Source organism: Phyllobates terribilis, unplaced genomic scaffold, assembly GCF_046119375.1.
Source record: "Phyllobates terribilis strain yellow unplaced genomic scaffold, ASM4611937v1 Scaffold_11__3_contigs__length_659146591, whole genome shotgun sequence".
NCBI lineage: Eukaryota > Metazoa > Chordata > Amphibia > Anura > Dendrobatidae > Phyllobates > Phyllobates terribilis.
In genome coordinates, this window is record NW_027362771.1 from 568271725 (window position 1) to 568281356 (window position 9632).

At 45.6% G+C, this 9632-nt stretch overlaps 24 non-coding genes across 24 annotated transcripts; all 24 read right to left on the reverse strand.

The window, feature by feature from the left end:
• Positions 1-550: 550 nt before the first annotated feature.
• On the reverse strand, positions 551-623 carry TRNAR-ACG (transfer RNA arginine (anticodon ACG)). Its single transcript has one exon. It is a non-coding gene; the product is annotated as a tRNA-Arg (tRNA).
• Positions 624-1162: 539 nt separating this feature from the next.
• TRNAH-GUG (transfer RNA histidin (anticodon GUG)) lies at positions 1163-1234 on the reverse strand. The gene has a single exon. It is a non-coding gene; the product is annotated as a tRNA-His (tRNA).
• An 8-nt stretch (positions 1235-1242) lies between these two features.
• Positions 1243-1315, reverse strand: TRNAR-ACG (transfer RNA arginine (anticodon ACG)). Its single transcript has one exon. It is a non-coding gene; the product is annotated as a tRNA-Arg (tRNA).
• Positions 1316-1847: 532 nt separating this feature from the next.
• Positions 1848-1919, reverse strand: TRNAH-GUG (transfer RNA histidin (anticodon GUG)). The gene has a single exon. It is a non-coding gene; the product is annotated as a tRNA-His (tRNA).
• An 8-nt stretch (positions 1920-1927) lies between these two features.
• On the reverse strand, positions 1928-2000 carry TRNAR-ACG (transfer RNA arginine (anticodon ACG)). The gene has a single exon. It is a non-coding gene; the product is annotated as a tRNA-Arg (tRNA).
• A 539-nt stretch (positions 2001-2539) lies between these two features.
• On the reverse strand, positions 2540-2611 carry TRNAH-GUG (transfer RNA histidin (anticodon GUG)). Its single transcript has one exon. It is a non-coding gene; the product is annotated as a tRNA-His (tRNA).
• Positions 2612-2619: 8 nt separating this feature from the next.
• On the reverse strand, positions 2620-2692 carry TRNAR-ACG (transfer RNA arginine (anticodon ACG)). Its single transcript has one exon. It is a non-coding gene; the product is annotated as a tRNA-Arg (tRNA).
• A 619-nt stretch (positions 2693-3311) lies between these two features.
• On the reverse strand, positions 3312-3384 carry TRNAR-ACG (transfer RNA arginine (anticodon ACG)). Its single transcript has one exon. It is a non-coding gene; the product is annotated as a tRNA-Arg (tRNA).
• Positions 3385-3923: 539 nt separating this feature from the next.
• Positions 3924-3995, reverse strand: TRNAH-GUG (transfer RNA histidin (anticodon GUG)). The gene has a single exon. It is a non-coding gene; the product is annotated as a tRNA-His (tRNA).
• Positions 3996-4003: 8 nt separating this feature from the next.
• Positions 4004-4076, reverse strand: TRNAR-ACG (transfer RNA arginine (anticodon ACG)). The gene has a single exon. It is a non-coding gene; the product is annotated as a tRNA-Arg (tRNA).
• A 619-nt stretch (positions 4077-4695) lies between these two features.
• On the reverse strand, positions 4696-4768 carry TRNAR-ACG (transfer RNA arginine (anticodon ACG)). The gene has a single exon. It is a non-coding gene; the product is annotated as a tRNA-Arg (tRNA).
• Positions 4769-5307: 539 nt separating this feature from the next.
• Positions 5308-5379, reverse strand: TRNAH-GUG (transfer RNA histidin (anticodon GUG)). Its single transcript has one exon. It is a non-coding gene; the product is annotated as a tRNA-His (tRNA).
• An 8-nt stretch (positions 5380-5387) lies between these two features.
• Positions 5388-5460, reverse strand: TRNAR-ACG (transfer RNA arginine (anticodon ACG)). Its single transcript has one exon. It is a non-coding gene; the product is annotated as a tRNA-Arg (tRNA).
• Positions 5461-6079: 619 nt separating this feature from the next.
• On the reverse strand, positions 6080-6152 carry TRNAR-ACG (transfer RNA arginine (anticodon ACG)). Its single transcript has one exon. It is a non-coding gene; the product is annotated as a tRNA-Arg (tRNA).
• Positions 6153-6691: 539 nt separating this feature from the next.
• Positions 6692-6763, reverse strand: TRNAH-GUG (transfer RNA histidin (anticodon GUG)). Its single transcript has one exon. It is a non-coding gene; the product is annotated as a tRNA-His (tRNA).
• Positions 6764-6771: 8 nt separating this feature from the next.
• On the reverse strand, positions 6772-6844 carry TRNAR-ACG (transfer RNA arginine (anticodon ACG)). Its single transcript has one exon. It is a non-coding gene; the product is annotated as a tRNA-Arg (tRNA).
• A 539-nt stretch (positions 6845-7383) lies between these two features.
• Positions 7384-7455, reverse strand: TRNAH-GUG (transfer RNA histidin (anticodon GUG)). Its single transcript has one exon. It is a non-coding gene; the product is annotated as a tRNA-His (tRNA).
• An 8-nt stretch (positions 7456-7463) lies between these two features.
• Positions 7464-7536, reverse strand: TRNAR-ACG (transfer RNA arginine (anticodon ACG)). The gene has a single exon. It is a non-coding gene; the product is annotated as a tRNA-Arg (tRNA).
• A 539-nt stretch (positions 7537-8075) lies between these two features.
• On the reverse strand, positions 8076-8147 carry TRNAH-GUG (transfer RNA histidin (anticodon GUG)). The gene has a single exon. It is a non-coding gene; the product is annotated as a tRNA-His (tRNA).
• An 8-nt stretch (positions 8148-8155) lies between these two features.
• Positions 8156-8228, reverse strand: TRNAR-ACG (transfer RNA arginine (anticodon ACG)). Its single transcript has one exon. It is a non-coding gene; the product is annotated as a tRNA-Arg (tRNA).
• Positions 8229-8767: 539 nt separating this feature from the next.
• Positions 8768-8839, reverse strand: TRNAH-GUG (transfer RNA histidin (anticodon GUG)). The gene has a single exon. It is a non-coding gene; the product is annotated as a tRNA-His (tRNA).
• An 8-nt stretch (positions 8840-8847) lies between these two features.
• TRNAR-ACG (transfer RNA arginine (anticodon ACG)) lies at positions 8848-8920 on the reverse strand. The gene has a single exon. It is a non-coding gene; the product is annotated as a tRNA-Arg (tRNA).
• A 539-nt stretch (positions 8921-9459) lies between these two features.
• TRNAH-GUG (transfer RNA histidin (anticodon GUG)) lies at positions 9460-9531 on the reverse strand. The gene has a single exon. It is a non-coding gene; the product is annotated as a tRNA-His (tRNA).
• Positions 9532-9539: 8 nt separating this feature from the next.
• Positions 9540-9612, reverse strand: TRNAR-ACG (transfer RNA arginine (anticodon ACG)). The gene has a single exon. It is a non-coding gene; the product is annotated as a tRNA-Arg (tRNA).
• Positions 9613-9632: the final 20 nt, after the last annotated feature.

Below are 9632 nucleotides of genomic sequence, written 5' to 3' on the forward strand. Positions count from 1 at the left end.
TGCCATAAGTGCTTACTTGGCAGATAAGAGTCGATGGGAAGAAAAAAATCATGCAGGAGAGGAAGTTTGTTGTTTATTAGTGATGATCGAGCACTAGAAAGCTTGAGTGCTTGGTACTCGATGAGAGAGAAAGAGAGAGAGAGAGAAAGTCTCGAGCGCCACCCGTTACTCGATCGAGTAACTAGCGTACCCGAGTACCCCGATGCTCGATGCTCAATCGACAAGTGCCGAGCACGCTCGCTCATTACTAGTGTTTATTTCTGTCTAAATATACTGGTCATTTGTGAGGTATCTATTTGTCTCCAATTTTATGAGGAGGCAAAATGACTACTTGGCAGAAATCCACCAAGTAGAAGAAGAGAATGCAAAGAGAAGAAGAATTCATGCAGGAGATGAAGTGTGTTGTCTATTTACTGATTGCAAAAGATCCAAAAGCAGCTCATTTAAAGCTTTGCGCAGAATGCATAAGATGCTGTGACCCGGATTCGAACCGGGGTTGCTGCGGCCACAACGCAGAGTACTAACCACTATACGATCACGGCAACATTCTCGAGCCAGGTAGGAGTCGAACCTACAATCTTCTGATCCGTAGTCAGACGCGTTATCCATTGCGCCACTGGCCCTGTTGAAGAAGCTTGCTTACTCCTGCACCATATTGCTAAAGCAAAGGAAAACCTGCAACAGGGTGCCATTGCCATAAGTGCTTACTTGGCAGATAAGAGTCGATGGGAAGAAAAAAATCATGCAGGAGAGGAAGTTTGTTGTTTATTAGTGATGATCGAGCACTAGAAAGCTCGAGTGCTTGGTACTCGATGAGAGAGAAAGAGAGAGAGAGAGAAAGTCTCGAGCGCCACCCGTTACTCGATCGAGTAACTAGCGTACCCGAGTACCCCGATGCTCGATGCTCAATCGACAAGTGCCGAGCACGCTCGCTCATTACTAGTGTTTATTTCTGTCTAAATATACTGGTCATTTGTGAGGTATCTATTTGTCTCCAATTTTATGAGGAGGCAAAATGACTACTTGGCAGAAATCCACCAAGTAGAAGAAGAGAATGCAAAGAGAAGAAGAATTCATGCAGGAGATGAAGTGTGTTGTCTATTTACTGATTGCAAAAGATCCAAAAGCAGCTCATTTAAAGCTTTGCGCAGAATGCATAAGATGCCGTGACCCGGATTCGAACCGGGGTTGCTGCGGCCACAACGCAGAGTACTAACCACTATACGATCACGGCAACATTCTCGAGCCAGGTAGGAGTCGAACCTACAATCTTCTGATCCGTAGTCAGACGCGTTATCCATTGCGCCACTGGCCCTGTTGAAGAAGCTTGCTTACTCCTGCACCATATTGCTAAAGCAAAGGAAAACCTGCAACAGGGTGCCATTGCCATAAGTGCTTACTTGGCAGATAAGAGTCGATGGGAAGAAAAAAATCATGCAGGAGAGGAAGTTTGTTGTTTATTAGTGATGATCGAGCACTAGAAAGCTCGAGTGCTTGGTACTCGATGAGAGAGAAAGAGAGAGAGAGAGAAAGTCTCGAGCGCCACCCGTTACTCGATCGAGTAACTAGCGTACCCGAGTACCCCGATGCTCAATCGACAAGTGCCGAGCACGCTCGCTCATTACTAGTGTTTATTTCTGTCTAAATATACTGGTCATTTGTGAGGTATCTATTTGTCTCCAATTTTATGAGGAGGCAAAATGACTACTTGGCAGAAATCCACCAAGTAGAAGAAGAGAATGCAAAGAGAAGAAGAATTCATGCAGGAGATGAAGTGTGTTGTCTATTTACTGATTGCAAAAGATCCAAAAGCAGCTCATTTAAAGCTTTGCGCAGAATGCATAAGATGCCGTGACCCGGATTTGAACCGGGGTTGCTGCGGCCACAACGCAGAGTACTAACCACTATACGATCACGGCAACATTCTCGAGCCAGGTAGGAGTCGAACCTACAATCTTCTGATCCGTAGTCAGACGCGTTATCCATTGCGCCACAGGCCCTGTTGAAGAAGCTTGCTTACTCCTGCACCATATTGCTAAAGCAAAGGAAAACCTGCAACAGGGTGCCATTGCCATAAGTGCTTACTTGGCAGATAAGAGTCGATGGGAAGAAAAAAATCATGCAGGAGAGGAAGTTTGTTGTTTATTAGTGATGATCGAGCACTAGAAAGCTCGAGTGCTTGGTACTCGATGAGAGAGAAAGAGAGAGAGAGAGAAAGTCTCGAGCGCCACCCGTTACTCGATCGAGTAACTAGCGTACCCGAGTACCCCGATGCTCGATGCTCAATCGACAAGTGCCGAGCACGCTCGCTCATTACTAGTGTTTATTTCTGTCTAAATATACTGGTCATTTGTGAGGTATCTATTTGTCTCCAATTTTATGAGGAGGCAAAATGACTACTTGGCAGAAATCCACCAAGTAGAAGAAGAGAATGCAAAGAGAAGAAGAATTCATGCAGGAGATGAAGTGTGTTGTCTATTTACTGATTGCAAAAGATCCAAAAGCAGCTCATTTAAAGCTTTGCGCAGAATGCATAAGATGCCGTGACCCGGATTCGAACCGGGGTTGCTGCGGCCACAACGCAGAGTACTAACCACTATACGATCACGGCAACATTCTCGAGCCAGGTAGGAGTCGAACCTACAATCTTCTGATCCGTAGTCAGACGCGTTATCCATTGCGCCACTGGCCCTGTTGAAGAAGCTTGCTTACTCCTGCACCATATTGCTAAAGCAAAGGAAAACCTGCAACAGGGTGCCATTGCCATAAGTGCTTACTTGGCAGATAAGAGTCGATGGGAAGAAAAAAATCATGCAGGAGAGGAAGTTTGTTGTTTATTAGTGATGATCGAGCACTAGAAAGCTCGAGTGCTTGGTACTCGATGAGAGAGAAAGAGAGAGAGAGAGAAAGTCTCGAGCGCCACCCGTTACTCGATCGAGTAACTAGCGTACCCGAGTACCCCGATGCTCGATGCTCAATCGACAAGTGCCGAGCACGCTCGCTCATTACTAGTGTTTATTTCTGTCTAAATATACTGGTCATTTGTGAGGTATCTATTTGTCTCCAATTTTATGAGGAGGCAAAATGACTACTTGGCAGAAATCCACCAAGTAGAAGAAGAGAATGCAAAGAGAAGAAGAATTCATGCAGGAGATGAAGTGTGTTGTCTATTTACTGATTGCAAAAGATCCAAAAGCAGCTCATTTAAAGCTTTGCGCAGAATGCATAAGATGCCGTGACCCGGATTCGAACCGGGGTTGCTACGGCCACAAAGCAGAGTACTAACCACTATACGATCACAGCAACATTCTCGAGCCAGGTAGGAGTCGAACCTACAATCTTCTGATCCGTAGTCAGACGCGTTATCCATTGCGCCACTGGCCCTGTTGAAGAAGCTTGCTTACTCCTGCACCATATTGCTAAAGCAAAGGAAAACCTGCAACAGGGTGCCATTGCCATAAGTGCTTACTTGGCAGATAAGAGTCGATGGGAAGAAAAAAATCATGCAGGAGAGGAAGTTTGTTGTTTATTAGTGATGATCGAGCACTAGAAAGCTCGAGTGCTTGGTACTCGATGAGAGAGAAAGAGAGAGAGAGAGAAAGTCTCGAGCGCCACCCGTTACTCGATCGAGTAACTAGCGTACCCGAGTACCCCGATGCTCGATGCTCAATCGACAAGTGCCGAGCACGCTCGCTCATTACTAGTGTTTATTTCTGTCTAAATATACTGGTCATTTGTGAGGTATCTATTTGTCTCCAATTTTATGAGGAGGCAAAATGACTACTTGGCAGAAATCCACCAAGTAGAAGAAGAGAATGCAAAGAGAAGAAGAATTCATGCAGGAGATGAAGTGTGTTGTCTATTTACTGATTGCAAAAGATCCAAAAGCAGCTCATTTAAAGCTTTGCGCAGAATGCATAAGATGCCGTGACCCGGATTCGAACCGGGGTTGCTGCGGCCACAACGCAGAGTACTAACCACTATACGATCACGGCAACATTCTCGAGCCAGGTAGGAGTCGAACCTACAATCTTCTGATCCGTAGTCAGACGCGTTATCCATTGCGCCACTGGCCCTGTTGAAGAAGCTTGCTTACTCCTGCACCATATTGCTAAAGCAAAGGAAAACCTGCAACAGGGTGCCATTGCCATAAGTGCTTACTTGGCAGATAAGAGTCGATGGGAAGAAAAAAATCATGCAGGAGAGGAAGTTTGTTGTTTATTAGTGATGATTGAGCACTAGAAAGCTCGAGTGCTTGGTACTTGATGAGAGAGAAAGAGAGAGAGAGAGAAAGTCTCGAGCGCCACCCGTTACTCGATCGAGTAACTAGCGTACCCGAGTACCCCGATGCTCGATGCTCAATCGACAAGTGCCGAGCACGCTCGCTCATTACTAGTGTTTATTTCTGTCTAAATATACTGGTCATTTGTGAGGTATCTATTTGTCTCCAATTTTATGAGGAGGCAAAATGACTACTTGGCAGAAATCCACCAAGTAGAAGAAGAGAATGCAAAGAGAAGAAGAATTCATGCAGGAGATGAAGTGTGTTGTCTATTTACTGATTGCAAAAGATCCAAAAGCAGCTCATTTAAAGCTTTGCGCAGAATGCATAAGATGCTGTGACCCGGATTCGAACCGGGGTTGCTGCGGCCACAACGCAGAGTACTAACCACTATACGATCACGGCAACATTCTCGAGCCAGGTAGGAGTCGAACCTACAATCTTCTGATCCGTAGTCAGACGCGTTATCCATTGCGCCACTGGCCCTGTTGAAGAAGCTTGCTTACTCCTGCACCATATTGCTAAAGCAAAGGAAAACCTGCAACAGGGTGCCATTGCCATAAGTGCTTACTTGGCAGATAAGAGTCGATGGGAAGAAAAAAATCATGCAGGAGAGGAAGTTTGTTGTTTATTAGTGATGATCGAGCACTAGAAAGCTCGAGTGCTTGGTACTCGATGAGAGAGAAAGAGAGAGAGAGAGAAAGTCTCGAGCGCCACCCGTTACTCGATCGAGTAACTAGCGTACCCGAGTACCCCGATGCTCGATGCTCAATCGACAAGTGCCGAGCACGCTCGCTCATTACTAGTGTTTATTTCTGTCTAAATATACTGGTCATTTGTGAGGTATCTATTTGTCTCCAATTTTATGAGGAGGCAAAATGACTACTTGGCAGAAATCCACCAAGTAGAAGAAGAGAATGCAAAGAGAAGAAGAATTCATGCAGGAGATGAAATGTGTTGTCTATTTACTGATTGCAAAAGATCCAAAAGCAGCTCATTTAAAGCTTTGCGCAGAATGCATAAGATGCCGTGACCCGGATTCGAACCGGGGTTGCTGCGGCCACAACGCAGAGTACTAACCACTATACGATCACGGCAACATTCTCGAGCCAGGTAGGAGTCGAACCTACAATCTTCTGATCCGTAGTCAGACGCGTTATCCATTGCGCCACTGGCCCTGTTGAAGAAGCTTGCTTACTCCTGCACCATATTGCTAAAGCAAAGGAAAACCTGCAACAGGGTGCCATTGCCATAAGTGCTTACTTGGCAGATAAGAGTCGATGGGAAGAAAAAAATCATGCAGGAGAGGAAGTTTGTTGTTTATTAGTGATGATTGAGCACTAGAAAGCTCGAGTGCTTGGTACTTGATGAGAGAGAAAGAGAGAGAGAGAGAAAGTCTCGAGCGCCACCCGTTACTCGATCGAGTAACTAGCGTACCCGAGTACCCCGATGCTCGATGCTCAATCGACAAGTGCCGAGCACGCTCGCTCATTACTAGTGTTTATTTCTGTCTAAATATACTGGTCATTTGTGAGGTATCTATTTGTCTCCAATTTTATGAGGAGGCAAAATGACTACTTGGCAGAAATCCACCAAGTAGAAGAAGAGAATGCAAAGAGAAGAAGAATTCATGTAGGAGATGAAGTGTGTTGTCTATTTACTGATTGCAAAAGATCCAAAAGCAGCTCATTTAAAGCTTTGCGCAGAATGCATAAGATGCTGTGACCCGGATTCGAACCGGGGTTGCTGCGGCCACAACGCAGAGTACTAACCACTATACGATCACGGCAACATTCTCGAGCCAGGTAGGAGTCGAACCTACAATCTTCTGATCCGTAGTCAGACGCGTTATCCATTGCGCCACTGGCCCTGTTGAAGAAGCTTGCTTACTCCTGCACCATATTGCTAAAGCAAAGGAAAACCTGCAACAGGGTGCCATTGCCATAAGTGCTTACTTGGCAGATAAGAGTCGATGGGAAGAAAAAAATCATGCAGGAGAGGAAGTTTGTTGTTTATTAGTGATGATCGAGCACTAGAAAGCTCGAGTGCTTGGTACTCGATGAGAGAGAAAGAGAGAGAGAGAGAAAGTCTCGAGCGCCACCCGTTACTCGATCGAGTAACTAGCGTACCCGAGTACCCCGATGCTCGATGCTCAATCGACAAGTGCCGAGCACGCTCGCTCATTACTAGTGTTTATTTCTGTCTAAATATACTGGTCATTTGTGAGGTATCTATTTGTCTCCAATTTTATGAGGAGGCAAAATGACTACTTGGCAGAAATCCACCAAGTAGAAGAAGAGAATGCAAAGAGAAGAAGAATTCATGCAGGAGATGAAGTGTGTTGTCTATTTACTGATTGCAAAAGATCCAAAAGCAGCTCATTTAAAGCTTTGCGCAGAATGCATAAGATGCCGTGACCCGGATTCGAACCGGGGTTGCTGCGGCCACAACGCAGAGTACTAACCACTATACGATCACGGCAACATTCTCGAACCAGGTAGGAGTCGAACCTACAATCTTCTGATCCGTAGTCAAACGCGTTATCCATTGCGCCACTGGCCCTGTTGAAGAAGCTTGCTTACTCCTGCACCATATTGCTAAAGCAAAGGAAAACCTGCAACAGGGTGCCATTGCCATAAGTGCTTACTTGGCAGATAAGAGTCGATGGGAAGAAAAAAATCATGCAGGAGAGGAAGTTTGTTGTTTATTAGTGATGATCGAGCACTAGAAAGCTCGAGTGCTTGGTACTCGATGAGAGAGAAAGAGAGAGAGAGAGAAAGTCTCGAGCGCCACCCGTTACTCGATCGAGTAACTAGCGTACCCGAGTACCCCGATGCTCGATGCTCAATCGACAAGTGCCGAGCACGCTCGCTCATTACTAGTGTTTATTTCTGTCTAAATATACTGGTCATTTGTGAGGTATCTATTTGTCTCCAATTTTATGAGGAGGCAAAATGACTACTTGGCAGAAATCCACCAAGTAGAAGAAGAGAATGCAAAGAGAAGAAGAATTCATGCAGGAGATGAAGTGTGTTGTCTATTTACTGATTGCAAAAGATCCAAAAGCAGCTCATTTAAAGCTTTGCGCAGAATGCATAAGATGCCGTGACCCGGATTCGAACCGGGGTTGCTGCGGCCACAACGCAGAGTACTAACCACTATACGATCACGGCAACATTCTCGAGCCAGGTAGGAGTCGAACCTACAATCTTCTGATCCGTAGTCAGACGCGTAATCCATTGCGCCACTGGCCCTGTTGAAGAAGCTTGCTTACTCCTGCACCATATTGCTAAAGCAAAGGAAAACCTGCAACAGGGTGCCATTGCCATAAGTGCTTACTTGGCAGATAAGAGTCGATGGGAAGAAAAAAATCATGCAGGAGAGGAAGTTTGTTGTTTATTAGTGATGATCGAGCACTAGAAAGCTCGAGTGCTTGGTACTCGATGAGAGAGAAAGAGAGAGAGAGAGAAAGTCTCGAGCGCCACCCGTTACTCGATCGAGTAACTAGCGTACCCGAGTACCCCGATGCTCGATGCTCAATCGACAAGTGCCGAGCACGCTCGCTCATTACTAGTGTTTATTTCTGTCTAAATATACTGGTCATTTGTGAGGTATCTATTTGTCTCCAATTTTATGAGGAGGCAAAATGACTACTTGGCAGAAATCCACCAAGTAGAAGAAGAGAATGCAAAGAGAAGAAGAATTCATGCAGGAGATGAAGTGTGTTGTCTATTTACTGATTGCAAAAGATCCAAAAGCAGCTCATTTAAAGCTTTGCGCAGAATGCATAAGATGCCGTGACCCGGATTCGAACCGGGGTTGCTGCGGCCACAACGCAGAGTACTAACCACTATACGATCACGGCAACATTCTCGAGCCAGGTAGGAGTCGAACCTACAATCTTCTGATCCGTAGTCAGACGCGTTATCCATTGCGCCACTGGCCCTGTTGAAGAAGCTTGCTTACTCCTGCACCATATTGCTAAAGCAAAGGAAAACCTGCAACAGGGTGCCATTGCCATAAGTGCTTACTTGGCAGATAAGAGTCGATGGGAAGAAAAAAATCATGCAGGAGAGGAAGTTTGTTGTTTATTAGTGATGATCGAGCACTAGAAAGCTCGAGTGCTTGGTACTCGATGAGAGAGAAAGAGAGAGAGAGAGAAAGTCTCGAGCGCCACCCGTTACTCGATCGAGTAACTAGCGTACCCGAGTACCCCGATGCTCGATGCTCAATCGACAAGTGCCGAGCACGCTCGCTCATTACTAGTGTTTATTTCTGTCTAAATATACTGGTCATTTGTGAGGTATCTATTTGTCTCCAATTTTATGAGGAGGCAAAATGACTACTTGGCAGAAATCCACCAAGTAGAAGAAGAGAATGCAAAGAGAAGAAGAATTCATGCAGGAGATGAAGTGTGTTGTCTATTTACTGATTGCAAAAGATCCAAAAGCAGCTCATTTAAAGCTTTGCGCAGAATGCATAAGATGCCGTGACCCGGATTCGAACCGGGGTTGCTGCGGCCACAACGCAGAGTACTAACCACTATACGATCACGGCAACATTCTCGAGCCAGGTAGGAGTCGAACCTACAATCTTCTGATCCGTAGTCAGACGCGTTATCCATTGCGCCACTGGCCCTGTTGAAGAAGCTTGCTTACTCCTGCACCATATTGCTAAAGCAAAGGAAAACCTGCAACAGGGTGCCATTGCCATAAGTGCTTACTTGGCAGATAAGAGTCGATGGGAAGAAAAAAATCATGCAGGAGAGGAAGTTTGTTGTTTATTAGTGATGATCGAGCACTAGAAAGCTCGAGTGCTTGGTACTCGATGAGAGAGAAAGAGAGAGAGAGAGAAAGTCTCGAGCGCCACCCGTTACTCGATCGAGTAACTAGCGTACCCGAGTACCCCGATGCTCGATGCTCAATCGACAAGTGCCGAGCACGCTCGCTCATTACTAGTGTTTATTTCTGTCTAAATATACTGGTCATTTGTGAGGTATCTATTTGTCTCCAATTTTATGAGGAGGCAAAATGACTACTTGGCAGAAATCCACCAAGTAGAAGAAGAGAATGCAAAGAGAAGAAGAATTCATGCAGGAGATGAAGTGTGTTGTCTATTTACTGATTGCAAAAGATCCAAAAGCAGCTCATTTAAAGCTTTGCGCAGAATGCATAAGATGCCGTGACCCGGATTCGAACCGGGGTTGCTGCGGCCACAACGCAGAGTACTAACCACTATACGATCACGGCAACGTTCTCGAGCCAGGTAGGAGTCGAACCTACAATCTTCTGATCCGTAGTCAGACGCGTTATCCATTGCGCCACTGGCCCTGTTGAAGAAGCTTGCTTAC